The 18,378-nt window shown below is 43.6% G+C and overlaps 1 protein-coding gene across 3 annotated transcripts in view; it reads right to left on the bottom strand.

Annotated features, from left to right (window-relative positions):
* si:ch211-161h7.5 (uncharacterized) overlaps window positions 1–18,378 on the bottom strand; it is an 89,946-nt gene extending 71,568 nt beyond the window's left edge. For all 3 annotated transcript variants that reach the window (XM_049758467.2, XM_068649401.1, XM_068649402.1), the window contains exon 1: window positions 1–18,378. This exon is cut by the window's left edge and continues 11,312 nt beyond it. The gene's annotated coding sequence lies outside the window, so the exon portion shown is untranslated.

The raw sequence follows: 18,378 nt of genomic DNA, 5'->3' as shown, positions 1-18,378 counted from the left end.
CTTTGCCTTGCTTATTCTTATCTTGTGCAACAGAATAGAAGGATTACGGCTGGGTCAGGGGCGAGATGACGGTTGTGTCAAACAAGAGACTGCTGACATCTCAGCACCCACCAGAACAGATCGTGAAAACAACACGTCAAACGATGCGTCATGACCCTTCTGAGCTTCCTTAAATAACGTCACATTCTCTTTTTATCTCTCGTAATCCAAGAAAGTTATTGATTGCTTAAACTGTTTTGCTGATATAGCCATATCTGCACGCAACACTTTGTGCATCACTTTTGTTTCTTTTCTTACGAGACGAAGCCCACAATCTTTTTTTTCCCCTCACCCTCAGGGGCTAATCGTCTCACACTGTGGGTAGGGCGTTCCAAATAAAAAGAGCGAGGAGTGTAAACAGATTTTTAGTGTAGTCAGATTGTAGAAAGGAATCTGTATCTCACTCCTCGCGAGAAAACTCAATATTCTGCCTTACTTGTGTTTGTCTGCTGATCCTTTTCTTTTATACAGATATTCAGTTAGCACTTTGAACCTGACAGAAATTGGGGGCTCGTCCGGGATTCTCAAAAGACCTATTTCGGTGGTCCAGCTGACTTTTCGACGCAGGACAAGTCCTTGGCCAAGGTACATAAAGAAACCCTTTTCACGGGGCTGACTCGATCAGTCGGGTGGACACCAGAGTGGTTGACGAGAACATCCGAGGAAAAGAACCAGCAGACTGTGAGTACGAATATTGATTCTGTTAAAAGGAATGAAAGTGCAGTGACAAGAGGTCACTTAAAACCTTGACAATTCTAGACCCTATCAAGTGCAATTAGAAACAGTTAAATTCCGCTGGGATGATGGAGTCCCCTGACGTATAAGTCAGTTAAATTCCATGGGAGGGCGGACTCCTGTTTTCTAAAGAAGTACAGGTAATTTGGAGCAGTTAAATTCCGCTGAGGTGTCGTGGGGCCTCCTAACTTAATCTTCCTAATGTGTTAGCTTTCTGCTGCCATCTGTGGTGTTAGCGGGTCATTGAATCAGCAAAAAAAAAAAAATATATACCCTAAAAACAATCTTTTTCATCCAATGTTTTTCTTAACTCTTGTTTAGCTGGTTTGGCTCCCTTATCCATGAAAAGATTTTTAAGGTTTTATATCTACTTCAAGAAAAGGGTAAAAATAAGTTTTTTTACACAATAGGAAGGTTAAAGAGTTTGTTAAAATCCACGGGAGGGCGGACTCCCCTGCTTGCCTGTGAGACGATAAGAGTGCGCATTGTGTGTGTGTGTGTGTGTGTGTGTGGTTTGACTGAGAGTGCTCATTTGAGCTCTCTATTATATAAAACACACAGGATTGTAAACAGTGGCTTTGTGTGGAAGCAGAGGAAAGGAGACTTACCACTCATTGAATATTTTACCACTGTCCTGTGAATTAAATTGGCTTTAGGACACTGTAGGTGCCATTCAAATTGCCAACTCCGAAATTTAGAAAAATAAACCATGGGAAAATCAAATAGCAAACAAAAGTCGCTACCCCGACATGAATTAAAATGCAAAGATTGGAAATTAATGGAAGGGGTCGACACCGAAAATATAAAATATCTTGATAAATGCATATTTTGGACAGAGGTGGGGGGTTGCATTATGCGACGTGGCGGTGGCGAGGCTCTCCGCACTTCAGTTGCTCCCCCCACCCTTGTTATCAGCTGGGAAGATTGTCATGTCTATGTTGTGGGCCCGTGTGTTTGTTTCTGTGTATGTTTGTCTTTGTGTATCAGTTCGTTATAAAGGTTGGAATTGCGTTAAATTGGTGCATGAAAACGGTGTGCTAGACAATGGTTTATCAGATTTGCATTGTTAAATGTAAAAATTAGAAATTATAGAATAATATGAGGGTTGTGGTCAGAAACTCGTCCGACGAGGAGAGTGCCCAACCCTCATAAAAATGTGAGAGTAAGGGACAACATACATTGTAGAACTGGATAAAATTAGGTTAATTATTAGAAATCAATGGTGCTATTATTATTCTCTTATCCCCTGCATTGCAAATGTCTTCTTGATGCAGATAGGTTAACAGGCTAGGACTTTAGTGAGGAGATAATTTATCAATTGATGGGGGTTAGTAATTGTCCAAATTCTAGTCACATGTTTTGAGGGACCACAGCAACAACATTATATTTAATTTGCAGGCCATTATTTAGTATGATATGACAGTGTCTAGCTAAGTAGACTGTTCTATCAAAAAATGTGAGAGTGAAGGAGGAGGTTTGATTTGTAATCTGACATTTGGGTCCCATTTTGAAGAGCATAGATTGTTTTTGTTTGTTTATTTTTAAAGATATATTTAACAGTTTATCTCGGTGCAGTAAGGATATAGCAATTTTGCAAGACTTAAAATTAAAAATTAAAAAGCAAAATTACATTCTCATTTTCCCAGATGAGAGGAAAATTGAAAGATAAGGAAGACGAAGAAAAGATAAAAAAGAACTTGTTGTTGCACAGAAAGGAAGATGATGACAGAGTGTCAGCGCGAGCTCGCGTAAGAACCGCAGCTGAGAATGTGATGAATGAAGATGAGAAAAATGATCAAATTACAAAGACAGATGTTGTGGCACGGCAAAGCGAACCATCCTTTCCGTCTTTGTACCCCAAATTAAACAACTCATTGCTTCCTATAATTTGAGAGGTGATGAAGTACAACAGGTTTTCATGGCATCCTTAACCAAACATTGGGCAAGCGTTAAAGGCACCTGGAGTCCTTTTGATCTTCAGGGCCGTCCATTGGAATATAACGGGGTGCCATTACAATTACAAATTGACCAACTATTGGGCAGGATAAAAATAAAATTCCAACGTAGAGCAAATTACACAGACATTGGCCGAACTAAACAAAAAGAAGATGAGTTGTTTGAAGACTTTAGACACAGACCAGAAAGAGTGTTCAACTGATGTCTATGATCAACAACTCAAAAATAATCTACATGCAAATTTGCGACCAGTATTATGTCGAAAACGAATAAATTCAACACATTTTTTCCCTATAAAATGGTGCTGTTTGGGTTTGAAGTACATAGTCGCTTCAGAGGAGGAAAATCATGATTTAAGGTACGTGATTGATCAATGAGAAGGCTATCCCTTGTGCCAGCGGTGTCAAACTCATTTGTTCGCGGGCCGCGGTGTAGTCATGGCTTCTTTTGGAGGGCTTCTTTTGCAATATAATTACAAATTAGTTAGCACCTGTGTGATTGATTGATTGATTGATTTTAGCACCTGTGTGAGTGAGTGAGTGAGTGAGTGAGTGAGTGAGTGAGTGAGTGAGTGAGTGAGTGAGTGAGTGAGTGAGTGAGTGAGTGAGTGAGTGACCTTTCTGTTGCCTGTACGTCATCTTTCTTGCATGGCTGTCTCAGCCGCCACAAATGAATTTGGTGTGACCCTTACTGGGTATCCCATTGTTACTGCTGACGAAGTTTTGGGGGCTGCTAATCTGCCATCCTATATGTCAGAACAGGCCGCTGAGCTCATTGCTTTGACTGGGGCATGCAAATTGTTTGCAAACAAATTCGTCACAATCTGGACTGATGGTCAGTGTGCTTTTGCTACAGTGCACGTTTTTGCTCAGCAGTGGAGCAACCGTGGCATGATAACTTCTACGGGCAGGCCCGTCTCCCATTCCTCATTACTGCTTCAACTTTTGGACGCTGTTCAGCTGCCTTAAAGGTGGCGGTTTGCAATTGTGCAAGCTCTGGTCCTGTTTGTCTTGGTAATGCTTTTGCTGACGAATCCGCCAAGGCCGCTGCAGAAGGCCTGCTCCATGTCCTCTCGTCTCTCACTGATCATGATTCGATGTCACACATCTCCCCTGATGTGTTGCTTGACATGCAGTCTCAGAGCCCCTCCCAGGTACGACTCTCTTAGGAAAAACGGGGTGCAACTAAAAACAGTGACGGTCTTTTTGTGTGACCTTTGGGACAACCTGTCTTGCCTCGTAACTTGTTCAAATGGGCTGCTATTTCTAGTCATGGGGTCACCCATGTCTCGACGGGGGGTATGGTGAAACAAGTTGAGGCTATTTATACAACAACAAAAAACAGATTACGGAAATGTATTGAAGAAACCAAACGACCATGGACTCAGTGCTTAGACCTGGTCAAAATGTACATAAATATTACAAGTACAACAGGGCTAACTCCCTATGAAACTGTGTTTGGAAGACCTTACAGGCTTCCTCAGTTCAAGAACACATGGGAGATCCCTGAGGAAGCCACATTAGCTGATTACATGAGGAAAATGTTGGAACGTCAAAAGAATCAAACCAATCACACTGATGATGGACCCATTTCTCCGCAGGAAGACCCCAAAGTGGTACCGGGAGACTGGGTTTTGATCAAGAGTATCAAGAGGAAGAATTGGCATTCACCCAAGTGGGAAGGTCCCTTTTTGGTACTACTCACGACACCTAATGCTTTGAAAATCACTGAACGCAACACGTGGATTCATTTATCTCATTGCAAAAAGGTGAACTCCGCAGACCCAACCTAAGTAAGGAAGGTGAGCAAAGTCTGGTAATAGTGCCTGATCCTGGTGCCAAGGTCCAGGGTTGACACGAAAGCTAGCAGAAGCCAATTTCCAAGACACCAACCCGAAGCTCAGGGTGTTGACTCTGAGGAGATCCAAAACATGAGTATTAGAGAGTCATTCGTAAAGTGCTTTAATCGGGCTGTAGCCTGCGCAAAGTCTACCACACGCTTTTGGTTCCTTTTGCTGGTTTGTGTTATTGTTATATTTTTTTCGGGGGTTATTTTATTTGTATGGATAGAGTACCATGAGCCTCGAACATTCTTCTCTCAGGCAACTACCAACGCTGATTCTAATCAATATGGCTCATGGGGAAAAATTGCTAGACATAAGCGCAACACAAAATCCCCTTTTGATCATGTTGTTTTTACACCAGAAACCGTCCGCGTTCCAACTTGCGTGCCATGGCTTTTGTCTTGGACTTACAATAACTCATTAATGTTTACTGTGGCTCCTAATACATCTTCTTCTATTATTTTACCTATGAAAAGTTTGAAAGGTTTTCGAAATGGTCACCCCACCACTGGGGATAAATGGCTCGGATATTGGTGGTATTTAACTGGTCACCACACAAACGCAAGATTTTTGGCCCTCTGGTTCCAGTGAAGAGGCTGTGTTCTTTGCTAAACGAGTAACTTTGAAGAATCAGGGCACAAGCCCCCTGATGGTCAAATTCGTCCTCCAAATGCCACCTTGTTTAACACTTCTTGTTGGGGTTTTCAACTGCGGGCTTGGTCCTCTGGAATTGATCCTCACTTTCCTATTGCTATTTGCATTAACAAAACAATGTCGATCGCAGACCATCCCTGTTAGATAAATTGTATATATATGTTATCATGCGTTCCCTAATGAGTACTTATTAATAAAGTTATTGCACAGAATGCTTGCTGTTTCGCCTTGCAGACGTCCACCAGTCCACAACAAGTCAAACGATGCTGTCTGGAGCTTCCTGACCTTCTACACCTCTGGGAATCCAAGAAAGTTGTTGATAGCTCAATCTATTTTGTTGATGTCTGCACATGGCATTTTGTCTTTGCACTCTTTTCTCATGGTGTCTTGTCTGTGACTTCTTGTTTCACATAGCATTTTGTCCTTGCACTCTTTTTGTTTCTCATGGCATCCTGTCTGCGACTTCTAGTTTCACATATAATCTCGTTTCTTCTCTCATGAGACAAAGCCCACGCTTCCCCCCACCTATCAGGGGCTAGTCTCACATTGTGGGTAGGGCATTCCAAATAAAAAGAGTGAGGAGTGTAAACAGATTTTTAGTGTAGTCGGATTGCTGTAAGTCTGAATGCACTCCTCGCGAGAAAAGACTCAATATTCTGCCTCACTGGTTTTGTCTGCTGATCCTTTTGCTGATTTTGAACCTAACAGTCCCGTTATAAATAATTACACCCTGTCAGCAGGAGCAAAAATCACAAGTATGCTCCTCACTGATGTAGACAGCTATTTTGTAGCCTCCACAGGAATATGCGGTCAAACCAACAACTGGCTTCTTATGGCTGAGCAAGCCGCAAAGATGGCTAACACCAGTTGCATTGCATGTATGGGTCCAAGACCTCTTTTGAAAATCATACCTGCAAATATAGTTCCTAAGTGTGCTGTTGTTTTAATGTTAAACTCATCCATTTCACCCACTCATGATTGCTTTAAATGGGATAAGGTTTACCCTGTTGCCTCTATGACAAAATATAAACCCCTTTTTTCGTCCGATGTAGCTAAGGGTAATTTTACATGCATTAGATTACATGGTACCGGTGAGAAGCTCGGCGCCCTACCTACTCCATGGTGTGGGTCCATGACCAATGTCACTGCCCTTTTTTTAGCCCATTGCTCGTAGTGATATTTGGTTTTGGTGTAATAGTAACAAACTTTATGATAGGTTGCCTTTAAACAGCTCTGGAATTTGCGCTTTGGTAACCCTATTGTTGCCTGTTCATTTGATACCAATGTCCTCTTATGATCTAACATCTTTTGCTAAGTTCGTAGTGCCCGTATTCTGGCCGAGAACGAAGCGAAACGCCGAATGGCAGGGGGCAGCTAATCCAAATTACATAGACGCCATTGGTGTTCCTAGAGGAGTACCAGATGAGTATAAGCTGGTGAATCAGATAGCAGCTGGTTTTGAATTTGCCCTGTGTTGGTGGTGTACTCTTAACAAAAATGTTGACAGGATTAACTACATCCATTACAACGTGCAGAGGCTTGGAAACTGGACCGAGGCGGGTTTCAAGGCGGTCCACTCCCAACTGGCCGCGACTTCCCTCATGGCTTTCCAGAATCGAATGGCCCTTGACATGCTACTCTCAAAAGAGGGCGGTGTCTGCGCCATGTTTGGTGAGCAATGTTGCACATTTATTCCAAATAATACTGCAGCCGACGTAAGCCTGTCCCGGGCCCTTGAGGGTCTGCGGACCTTGAATGGGAGGATGAAGGAACACAGTGGGGTGAACACAGAGGTTTGGACCGACTGGTTGAACGTGTACCGCACCCTGGCTAGCGTGCTATCGGGCGGACCGTGCCATTGTACGAGGGGGAAAGTCGCGAGGAGGTGGAATATGCGTCTACATCCGAGAAGAATGGTGCCGGGACTCTGTGGTGGTATGTAAGCACTGCTCGCCACTGGCGGAGTTTGTGATCATCAAGTGCCGTCCTTTTTACCTGCCGAGGGAATTTACCGCGATTCTGCTAGTTGCGGTATACATCCCGCCTTTCAACATCGAAGGCGACAGGATCGCGGCGCTTGGTGAACTGTACCAGGCTGTCAGTGAACAGCAGACAGCGCACCCGGACGGTTTCACCATCTTCGCTGGAGACTTTAATCATGCCAACCTGAAGTCTGTTTTCCCGAGGCTTCACCTGCATGTTACTTTTCCGACACGTGGAGACAGCTTCCTGGACCTAGTCTACTCTGCGCAAAAGGGAGCTTTCAAAGCCACCCCCCTCCCCCATCTTGGGCTTTCTGACCATCTCACCGTTTTGCTTTTGCCCGCATACAGACAATTGGTAAAGGCATCCAGGCCGGTTCGGAGGCGGGTTCGGGTGTGGCCTGAGGGTGCCTCCGATGCACTTCGTGACTGCTTCGACACCACTGACTGGGACTTGTTTAAGCAGGCGGCCACCTTCAACGATCGGACGGACTTAGAGGAGTATACTGACTCTGTTTCCTCTTACATCACGAAGTGCATCGATGATGTGACTTGCTCAAAATCCGTCGTCACTCGCGCGAACTGGAAGCTGTGGCTGACAGGGGTTGTCCTCAGACTGCTGAGAGCCAGGGACAAGGCTTTCAGAGCGGGTGATGAGGCTGGCTTGAGGACAGCGAGGGTCGACCTGTCCCGAGGCATCAAAGAAGCGAAAAAAGTTAAAGTCCCAATGATCATCGTCACACACACATCTGGGTGTGGTGAAATTTGTCCTCTGCATTTAACCCATCCCCATGTGATTTTGATCCATCCCCTGGGGGAGAGGGGAGCAGTGAGCAGCAGCGGTGCCGCACTCGGGAATCATTTGGTGATCTAACCCCCCAATTCCAACCCTTAATGCTGAGTGCCAAGCAGGGAGGCAATGGGTCCCTTTTTTATAGTCTTTGGTATGACCCGGCTGGGGTTTGAACCCACAACCTTCCAGTCTCAGGGCGGACACTCTACTACTAGGCCACTGAGCTGGTCTCGAGAAAAGGCGTTCTCGTGCAAGGTCTCCACCCATTTCAAGGACAGCAAGGACGCACGTAGCCTTTGGCAGGGCATTCAGACCATCACGGACTACAAGCCCGCGCCGAGGAGCTGTGAGGGTGACGTCCGTCTGCTGAACGATCTAAACAGCTTCTTTGCTCGCTTCGACGCCCAGAACAGCACTTGCCCGCTGAAGACCACTCCCCCCCACACGAGCAGCCCCTGCGCCTCTCTGCTGACGGAGTGAGGAGGGCGCTTGCCGCTATTGACACCCGTAAGGCGGCCGGCCCTGACAACATCCCGGGTCGAGCGCTGAAGGACTGCACTGGGGAGCTGTCGGGTGTCTTCACGGACATCTTTAACGTTTCCCTGCAGCAGGCCATCGTCTCCTCGTGTTTCAAGGCTGCCACCATCGTTCCTGTGCCGAAGAAACCTGCACCGTCCTGCTTCAATGACTACCGCCCTGTGGCACTGACGCCCATCATCATGAAGTGGTTTGAGCGGCTTGTCATGGACCACATCAAATCCGTTCTCCCCCCCACCATTGACCCTTTCCAGTTTGTGTACCGTGCCAAACGGTCCTCTGAGGATGCCATCTGCTCTGCCCTCCACTCGGCCCTCACCCACCTAGAGAGAAAGGACTCATATGTGAGGTTGCTGTTTGTGGACTTCAGCTCTGCCTTCAACACCATTGTGCCACAGCGACTCATCTGCAAACTCGACGAGCTGGGCCTCAGTACCTCCCTCTGCAACTGGCTACTGGACTTCCTCTGTCAGAGGCCTCAGGTGGTGCGTGTTGGCGACAAGATCTCCGCCAGCATCACGCTGAGCACGGGGGCCCCCCCAGGGCTGCGTGCTCAGTCCATTGCTCTTCACCCTGCTGACGCATGACTGCCCTGCGACCTACAGCGACAACCGCATAGTGAAGTTTGCTGACGACACGACTCTGATGGGTCTCATCACGAAGGGCGACGAAACTCGGTACAGGTCGTAAGTTGACCTTCTGACCATGTGGTGCAGGGACAACAACCTCCTGCTGAACGTAAACAGAATCAAGGAAATCGTTGTTGACTTCCGGAAGTGTCACACAAAACACCTGCCGCTGATCATCGACGGTGCTGTGGTGGAGAGGGTGAGCTGCACCAAGTTCTTGGGGGTGCACATCAGTGAGGGTCCGCAAACACCTCGTCACTGGCAAAGAAAGCTCAGCGCCGCCTGTACTTCCTGCGGAAGCTCAGGCGTGCATGTGCTCCTCAGGCAGTCCTGTCTACATTCTACCATGGCACCATTGAGAACGTCCTCACCAGTTGCATCGCTGTCTGGGGTGGTAACTGCACTGAACAGAACTTGAAGGCCCTGCAGCGCATAGTGAATACGGCTGGTAAGATTATTGGTGCTTCGCTCCCCTCCCTGAAGGACATTTCCACCTCCCATCTCGCCCGCAAGGCAACCTCGATTGCGAGAGATGTGAGTCACCCGGCTCACTCTTTGTTTGACCTTCTGCCCTCTGGGAAGAGATACAGGAGCCTGCGCTCCCGCACCACCAGACTCGCCAACAGCTTCTTTCTCCAGGCTGTTAGGACCCTGATCTCGCTACCCCCTTCTGCGTAGCGTGTGGCACTGTTGCGCTTTTTCTAGAATGTCTGCTGTACGCGCACTTGCTCCTTTTTTTGCTCCTCTTATTTATTTATTTATTTATTTATTTATTTATTGTGTTATTTATTTATTATTTATTCGGCACGCTGTTGTTATACTTGTTTACTTGTTTGTCTGTTGTGGGCCATGTCTTGTCACCGTGGGATAGGGGGGAACGAAATTTCGGTTTCTTTGTGTGTCTTTGGCATGTGGAGAAATTGACAATAAAGCTGACTTTGACTTTGACTTTTACTCAATGTTTGGTTAAGTAGACTTCATGCAAGTTATCTTACGTCTACTTATCGGTTGTTGGAGTGTATGCACGAGAGGTATCTGATGATTTACTCATCATTATTATTGTGTGAAACGTAGCAAGAAAGTCTAGAGCATTGTTTTACAGGGACACGGCATCCAGGAGTTGGATATCAACACCGAGCTGTCACAATCAGTGTTGCCGACCCATCCCGCTCTGGACTTGCAGACGGAGGAAACTGGATGGGAGCTTTGGACATCGCCGCTGTGTGCCATGATGAGAGAGCCGTTTTCAAGGTGTAAGGGCTCTACTACCAACATGGCTGCACCATCGGACGGGACCTACTTCGTCCAGAAGTTCAGAAGCACTGCCTCACCTACATCCTATGAGTGCACGTGCCTGTTCAGAACGGATCGTGGTTTTGTGGTCACAAGAGTTGTCCGATGCTGCCTGCCAACTGGACGTGAGTGTGTGCGCCAGTGTGAGTGACAGACCACACCTACAGACTAGAACATCATCAGCTGACGAAAACATGAGCACATATACAACTTCTTAGATGTGACAGATGTGATAATGATAATGAGACGTGGATTGCGTAGATGCTGTTCTGTTGAGCATGTTTTACGGAAACTTGTTGATTTGACCATCAAAAATGCTTCGCAAGTAATGGATACAATGATGTACTGTTTCTGTGGTTTTCTTTTTCATTGATAGCATTCTGGTCGCCTAAGGCAGAGGGACCGTGTGAGACTTTTCCTGCTAATAACATCTGGCCAGCAGGTTTTACGCTTACACAATAAGTTTGATCTGGGGTATTGAGGGAAAACCTCATCTTCACTGGAAATTGTTGCTATCATTGTTTGTTGTTTTTTATTTTTACTATTCTTCTTTCTTCGTTATATTTTCTTGCTTGCCTTTGTTGTTTGGGGTAGCATAATCATATGATAAAACAGGAGGGAGATGTCAGGGTTTTTCAGATTATCCTTATCGTATGATTATGTTGGAATGCAACCGGTAATAAATAAACTAGCTTGTCCCATCCTACACAAGGTAGTAAAACACCCCCTGATATGTTTTGACTAGAGGACAAGGGCTTCCTATTCAGCCTACTCTTACCCCCACTCTGTTTCTCTTAATAAATATGCCCTTGCAGGAGGGAGAGTTTAGACTTCATTCCTTCAACGGGTGAACTCTCCACCTGCAGGTGTCTAAAAGGACTTACTTGTCTCCCGTGTGGTTCTTGCAAAATAAGTTGGAGTGAGCGAATCTCTAACAATGCACATGAATTTACAGTAAGATTCGTGTCCGCTCCAATCAGCAGCTCTCTCTGCTCCTGCCCCTCCCATCTTGTCATGCTGTGAGCAGTGCTGATTTACCGCACCTGCTTCCACCTTGTTGTACCCTCCTATGTGTTTAAAACCCGCATCCCGGCCCTCACTCTGTCAGATTGTCCCTTGCTGCTCCCTGCTTCTTTCTGTTCTAGTTGCCGTATTCCTGTTGCCGACACAGACAGTAATATTGTAATGAAACTTATTACTTTCAAATGCAAGTACTGGTAACTAGAAATATGTAAGTAATTTATGTATACATCTGGCTGTAGTAGGAACATATTAAAGCTGTTGCGTAGTTGGTGAGCCCCCCTACTCCCTCAGCACAAAACCAAGTCAGCCAGTGACAATCATCATCCGCCGTCAGCAAGTGAGAAATGACTCAAATTGAGCAAAATGATGGCTATTGAATTTATTCCAAACTCAGGAGCCAGCAAGAGGAAAGGCACCCAAGTTTGTTTGTTTGTTTGTTTGTTTGTTTGTTTGTTTATTTATTTCGAACATTTAAAGAAATACAAGAAAGAAAGTAACAATACTGAAAATAATAACTCCGTAGTACAATAGAGAAGAAAAAACAAGAAAAAAAAAAAAACATTGCGTTATAAATTTTCACTTTATCATGAAAATCTTATTTGTTCAAAAGGGAGTAGAAGGAAGCCAAGGCTTATCTAGCTCTACCCCTTGTAACCATGTTTGCTTGATTCCGTCAAGATTTGTCCATTTTCAGATTTGTTAAAGATATACATATATATATATATATACACATATACACATACATACATACATGCATATAGATATTATACATACACACACTTATACATACATACACCTCCTTTAGATAAATACAAAAGCAGTTTAAACACCTCACAGCATGCTACGGTATCCCATCAGTATTTTGCCTTTATACATTTTTTTAAACTGAGGTAATGAACTACAATTCTTTAGTTCGTCACTGCTGGCGTTCCATAATTTCACACCTTTAACTGTTATACAATGCAACTTTAAAGTTGTTCTCACCAAATCTCTTTTAAACATAAGTGTTCCTCTTAAATCATAGGTACTTTCCCTCCACTCAAACAACCTCTGGATACTGTTTGGTAATTGATTATTTTTTATTTTGTACATGAGTTGGATGGTTTTAAAATCGACTAGATCATTGTATTTCAGTGCATTCAGTTTCACAAAGAGAGGGTTAGATGGTTCTCTGTAATCAACATTATTTACAAGTCGTATAGCTTTTTTTTGTAGAATGTAGATTGGATCTGTGTTTGTTTTGTATGTGTTGCCCCACACCTCCACACAGTACATAATGTATGGGAGTATGAAGGCGCAGTACAAGGAATATAATGATGTTTGGTTTATAAGATCTTTTACTTTATACAATACTGCCAGTGATTTTGAGATCTTTGATTTGATATACATTATATGTGGTTTCCAACTTAATTTTTTATCTATTAGCACTCCAAGAAATTTTACTTCATCCACTCTTTCTATTTCTATATTATTTATTGTAAGAATTTTGTCTGTGTTTGTCGGACGGTTTCCAAATATAATATACCTTGTTTTACTTAAATTCAATGTAAGTTTATTTGTGTCAAACCAACTCTGTAATTTTTCCATTTCAATACCCACAATATCCAGTAGTTGGTCCAGGTCGTCCCCACTACAGAGCAGATTCGTGTCATCTGCAAAAACTACGGCCTTGAGTAATCTGGAGACCTTGCACATATCATTAACATACAAAATAAATAACAAGGGGCCTAATATTGAGCCCTGAGGAACCCCACACTTTACCTGCTTTAGTTTTGATTTGAAGTCCATTAATTGCACATATTGATTCCTGTTTGATAAATAACTGTTTAACCAAGGGGCGGCTCGGTGGCGCACTGGGTAGCACGTCCGCCTCACAGGTAGGAGGGTGCGGGTTCGATTCCACCTCCGGCCCTCCCTGTGCGGAGTTTGCATGTTCTCCCCGAGCCCGCGTGGGTTTTCTCCGGGCACTCCGGTTTCCTCCCACATCCCAAAAACATGCTTGGTAGGCCGATTGATCACTCCAAATTGTCCCTAGGTGTGAGTGCGAGTGCGAATGGTTGTTTGTCTCTGTGTGCCCTGCAATTGGCTGGCAACCGGTTCAGGGTGTCCCCCGCCTACTGCCCGATGACAGCTGGGATAGGCTCCAGCACGCCCGCGACCCCCGTGGGGACTAAGCGGTTCAGAAAATGGATGGATGGATGTTTAACCAAGTGAGTGGCATACCTTGTATGCCATATCTCTCAAGTTTTGTTAACAGTATTTTATGATTTACAGTATCAAAAGCTTTCTTAAGATCTAAGAAGACACCTACAGCATATCGTTTATTTTCAATAGCTGTTGTTATTTCAGCTACGAAATCTAACAAAGCCATTGTGGTGGTTCTATTTTTCCGAAATCCATACTGTTGGTCACACAGAATATTTTGTTTTGTGATGAAATCATCAAGCCTTTTATAAAATATTTTTTCTAGTATTTTGGAGAATTGTGGGAGTAAAGATATTGGCCTGTAATTTGAGAATATGTGTTTGTCCCCAGCTTTATATATCGGAATAATTTTAGCTGTTTTCATTTCACTCGGAAAAACACCATTTGTCAGTGATTGGTTGCAAATATGTGTTAGGGGTTTCACCACACTTTCAATAATATTTTTAACAAGTGACATATCTATTCCATTACAATCAGTTGACTTTTTACCTTTAAATCCTCTAACGATTTCTATTATTTCCGTCTCATCCTCTTGTTTTATTTTTCCTGTGTTGTTTACTTGTATGTGCGTTGTGAACTCTGTCTTGTTACCCTGGGATAGTGAGAAACGTAATTTCGATCGCTTTGTGTGTCTTGACATGCGGAGCTATTGACAATAAAGGAGACTTTGACTTTGACTTTGACTTTGACTCATCCGTTCCCCTTAGAACCATACTTTTGGCTATGGGTACATCCTTAATTAGGTCACTTGTACTCCCTTTTTTTGGTACTTCTTCCGCCAAAGTAGGCCCAATACCAACATAGTAATCATTAAACTCCTCTGCAATCATTGCAAGTTCATTTATAGTTATATTGTTACTGTTTACAAAGTAAGAAGGATATCCTGGCTTTCCAGTTCTGTTTTTAATAATTTCATTTAACACTTTCCATGTTGTTATTGTGTTACTCTTGTTTTCCTCCAGTTTCTTGCTATAGTAGTTCCTTTTACTGTTTCTCATTATTTTGATCAATTTGTTTTTATAGGTCTTGTATTTCAATTCAGCTTCTTTTGTTCTTATCTTTAGGAAATCTTTGTATAACAGGTTTTTTTTTTTGCAGGCGTTTAAGATTCCCTTTGTCAGCCATGGTTTTTCCACTGAGTTGTGTTTGACCGCTTTCCTTACAAGAGGACAGTTTTTATCATAAAGTTCAGATATAATGGCCATGAATGTGTTGTAGGCTTCATTTACATCACCCACATATACCTTTTTCCAGTCTTGTTTTAGAAGATCATTTTTGAATGAGTTAATTGAATTACCAGAGTTCATTCTACACATTTTAAAAGCTATAGCATCCTTTTTTTCCCTTGTACAGTTCTGGATCACCGCAAACACTGGCAGATGGTCACTCGAATCATTTATTATCAGTCCAGTTTTTACTTTCTTTTCAATCACATTTGTAAATATATTATCAATTATAGTGGCACTGTGAGATGTGATTCTAGTCGGACAAGTTATTGCAGGGTAAAGACTCATACTGTACATTAAGTTAATGAATTCTGTTATTGGAGTCAGCTGAAGTGGGTTCAGTAGATCTATATTATAATCACCACAGACATAGACCATTTTCGTATTGATTTTTCTTTCATACATTCTTGATAATAGTTCACTAAATGCCTCAATACTTGAACCTGGACATCTGTATACACAGCTTAGCAGAATGTTTTTTGATGATTCCATTTCTATTTCAACAGTAATACATTCCATGAGATTATCTATTGCTTGAGACATATTTCTTACTATCTTACACTTACAGTTTTTGTCTATGAATAGAGCAACCCCTCCGCATCTTTTTCCCATCCTATTTAATGTATAACTCTCATACCCCTCTATGTCAATCTTTTCAGCCTGATCTTCCTTTAACCAGGTTTCAGATATTGCAATAACAGTAAACGGATTATTCATATCTTTTAAACATTGTTTGATCTTAGAGATGTTTGCTTTCAAGCTCCTACTATTAAAATGTATAATTGACATTGCCCTATTTGTTGCTACATTCTCGCTAAATTGCTCTACAGTATAGTATTTACAGTTCGTTTGATTGTAGTTGATAAAGAAGTTATTCACAGGATCAATATTGTTCTCTATATCAAATCCCTTATGATCAGTGTAATCAAATGTTTTCAAATCAAGTTCTTCATTTTCAGCTATTAGTGCTTGTTTGTTAAACAGACCAGTTGGAAAGGAAAGGCATTTGTCAGTACTGTTCATGATAGGTTGATAAGTTCACCAGGTTTTTTACCTTCCATGATATAAAAGTATCACAACTTGAGGTTCTAAGTAATGATGTACAGGTTACTGATCTCCTTCATACCGCTTAAGTTGCTCTATGGCACTAATGCAGAAACCATGAGAACTCTCTGCTGCTCCAACAGGTTTGATGAATACCTTACAACCTGCAGTCCAAGTGGACTGTATTTTACCGTTTTTCTTAAGAGCTCTTGCTTTTTTAGCTATTTCACCATTTTTCTTGGTGAGGTGTTCATTCATGTATACGTTCGTGCCTTTTAATTTCCTACCTTGTTTGAGTAGATTTATCTTACTTTTCCTATTTGTAAAACGGACAATTATAGGTGGTATCTTGCTATCTAGACTCCTCGTTGGCAGAGTGTGGCATGCCTCAATATTGATAGTGTCAATGACGATGTCTTTGCTGTGGAGGAAAGATTTTACCTGCTCCTCGGTTGTCTCCTCATGTTCAGGATAGTCCTCTGAAGCAAGGCCTTTCACAGCCTGCTGGTAGCTTCGTGGTTTAATCTTTAAACCTGTGATGATGACATCGCTCATTCTGGAATACTGCTCCAAGTTGTCTAATCTATTTTCCAGGGTGACTATTTTCTTATTTTGTTCAGTATTTAATTGTTTGAGCCGCTTCACCTCTCCTATCAGCTCTGTAATAATGGCCTGTTGCTTCATTATGGTTTCAAGAGTTGAAGACATCACTTCCATTGATAGCTTCAGTTCCTCCATGTCCTTCTGGAGCAATTTCATGGCCATCCTGACTGTCAACCTATACCTGATGGTAGCTTTCTTCCTGGGGCTGGAGATGCTATCCCACACAACCCGGTGTCAGATGACCTCCTAGGGCGGCTGGTGGCGCCAACTCACTGGAGCTAGTGATGGCTATCCTCCTGAGCCTGGTGATGGTAGTCTGCTGAGCCTGGTGGTGGTTGTCCTCTAGGGGTTGGTGGTACTAGCTTACTGAGCCTGATGTTAGCTCTCTTCCAGGGGCTGGTTGTGCTAGCACACTGGGCCAGATGGTAGCTCTCCTCCTGGGGCTGATGGTGTTAGCCTCCTGGAGGTCCGGTGTAGACCGCAGGTCCGGCGTTACTGGCACGCAGTCACCGACGGTCACAGGTCCAGCATTGCTGGAACGAAGTGCAGCACCGACAGCGGGTCCAGCGTTGTTGGCTCGAGGTCCGGCAACGGCAGCGAATCCGGCGACGTTGGAGTGGGACACTAATGCGACCGCGAGTCCAATTACGCCGGGAGGATTCCCAGTGGCGGCCGCGGATCTGGCGTGGTTTGATAGTATTTCGCTTTAGAGTTGAAAATGACCGTGTTGACGAGCGCGGTGCGAGCTAGCTAGCAGCTTAGCATTCAACGGAACCGGTCTTTTAAGAGGATGCGGTTCAGGTGAGGAATACATAGGGCATGCCCTCTTTTCAGCTTCATTACATCCAGAGTGCGTATATGAATGGATATCATGAATCTGTAAGTGACGTACTTAACAATGTAGGAGCATATTCTCCTGTGTGCATGAGTCAGAAAAGGTGCACTGCTGTGATGATTCTCCCATCAACTTATAAGTGTGACGATCATACAAGCTCTGTTGCTGATCACTTATGTATGTTTTAATAGAAAAGAGGCCCTGAAGATTCGTGATCCGGTAGACTTGTTGCGCTGTCATGTTGGAGAGTTACGTGATTTGTTTTGCCATTTTGTGTTACAATTTACATTTCTTAATGTTTATCATACCAAGATGTGTTCTTAAAAAAAAAAAAAAAATCAATATTTTTTTTATATGTGTACTTATGGCCCCATTGGCAACTACAGTGGCGCCTCAGTTTTCGAACGTCTCGGTTCTCGAACAAATCGGTATTCGAACAAAAAATTTGAGATTTTTTTTGCTTCGGATGTCGGACGAAATTCGGTTGTCGAACCTCGGGAGATGAGCCGGGAGGACCCGCATGCCAACTGACTCCGTTCGTTATTACGTTCTCGTTACTCTGAGGATTGCATCAAGTCTAATCATGCCTCCAAAGGAAGCAAGTGGGAGCAGTAAAGCCATCCTAAAACACAAAGACGCTCCTAAAGCAATGCGACACTGAGCGCCCGGCGCGCTGCAGTTGCGCGATCGGACAAAATTAAGCTCCCTGGGCACTGATGTCCACTTAAATTTTGGAAAGTACAGCAGGACTTTAAACATATTTTCTAAATTTCAGTGACGGTCTGTCACAATAATGCGACCAGCGCGGTGCAGTTGCGCGGTCGGTGACGTGATACGGTTGCGCGTTCGGCGGTGCGCTGCAGTTGCGCAATTAGACAAAAATGCGCAAATGAACAAATGCTTAAAAAGGGCGTGTTTTTTTGTTGTTGCTTGGAACAGATTAATTTTTTCCCATTATTTGTAATGGGAAAATATGATTCG

Source organism: Syngnathus scovelli, chromosome 21, assembly GCF_024217435.2.
Source record: "Syngnathus scovelli strain Florida chromosome 21, RoL_Ssco_1.2, whole genome shotgun sequence".
Classification (NCBI taxonomy): Eukaryota; Metazoa; Chordata; class Actinopteri; order Syngnathiformes; family Syngnathidae; genus Syngnathus; species Syngnathus scovelli.
This window is presented reverse-complemented; position numbering and strand designations above follow the sequence as displayed.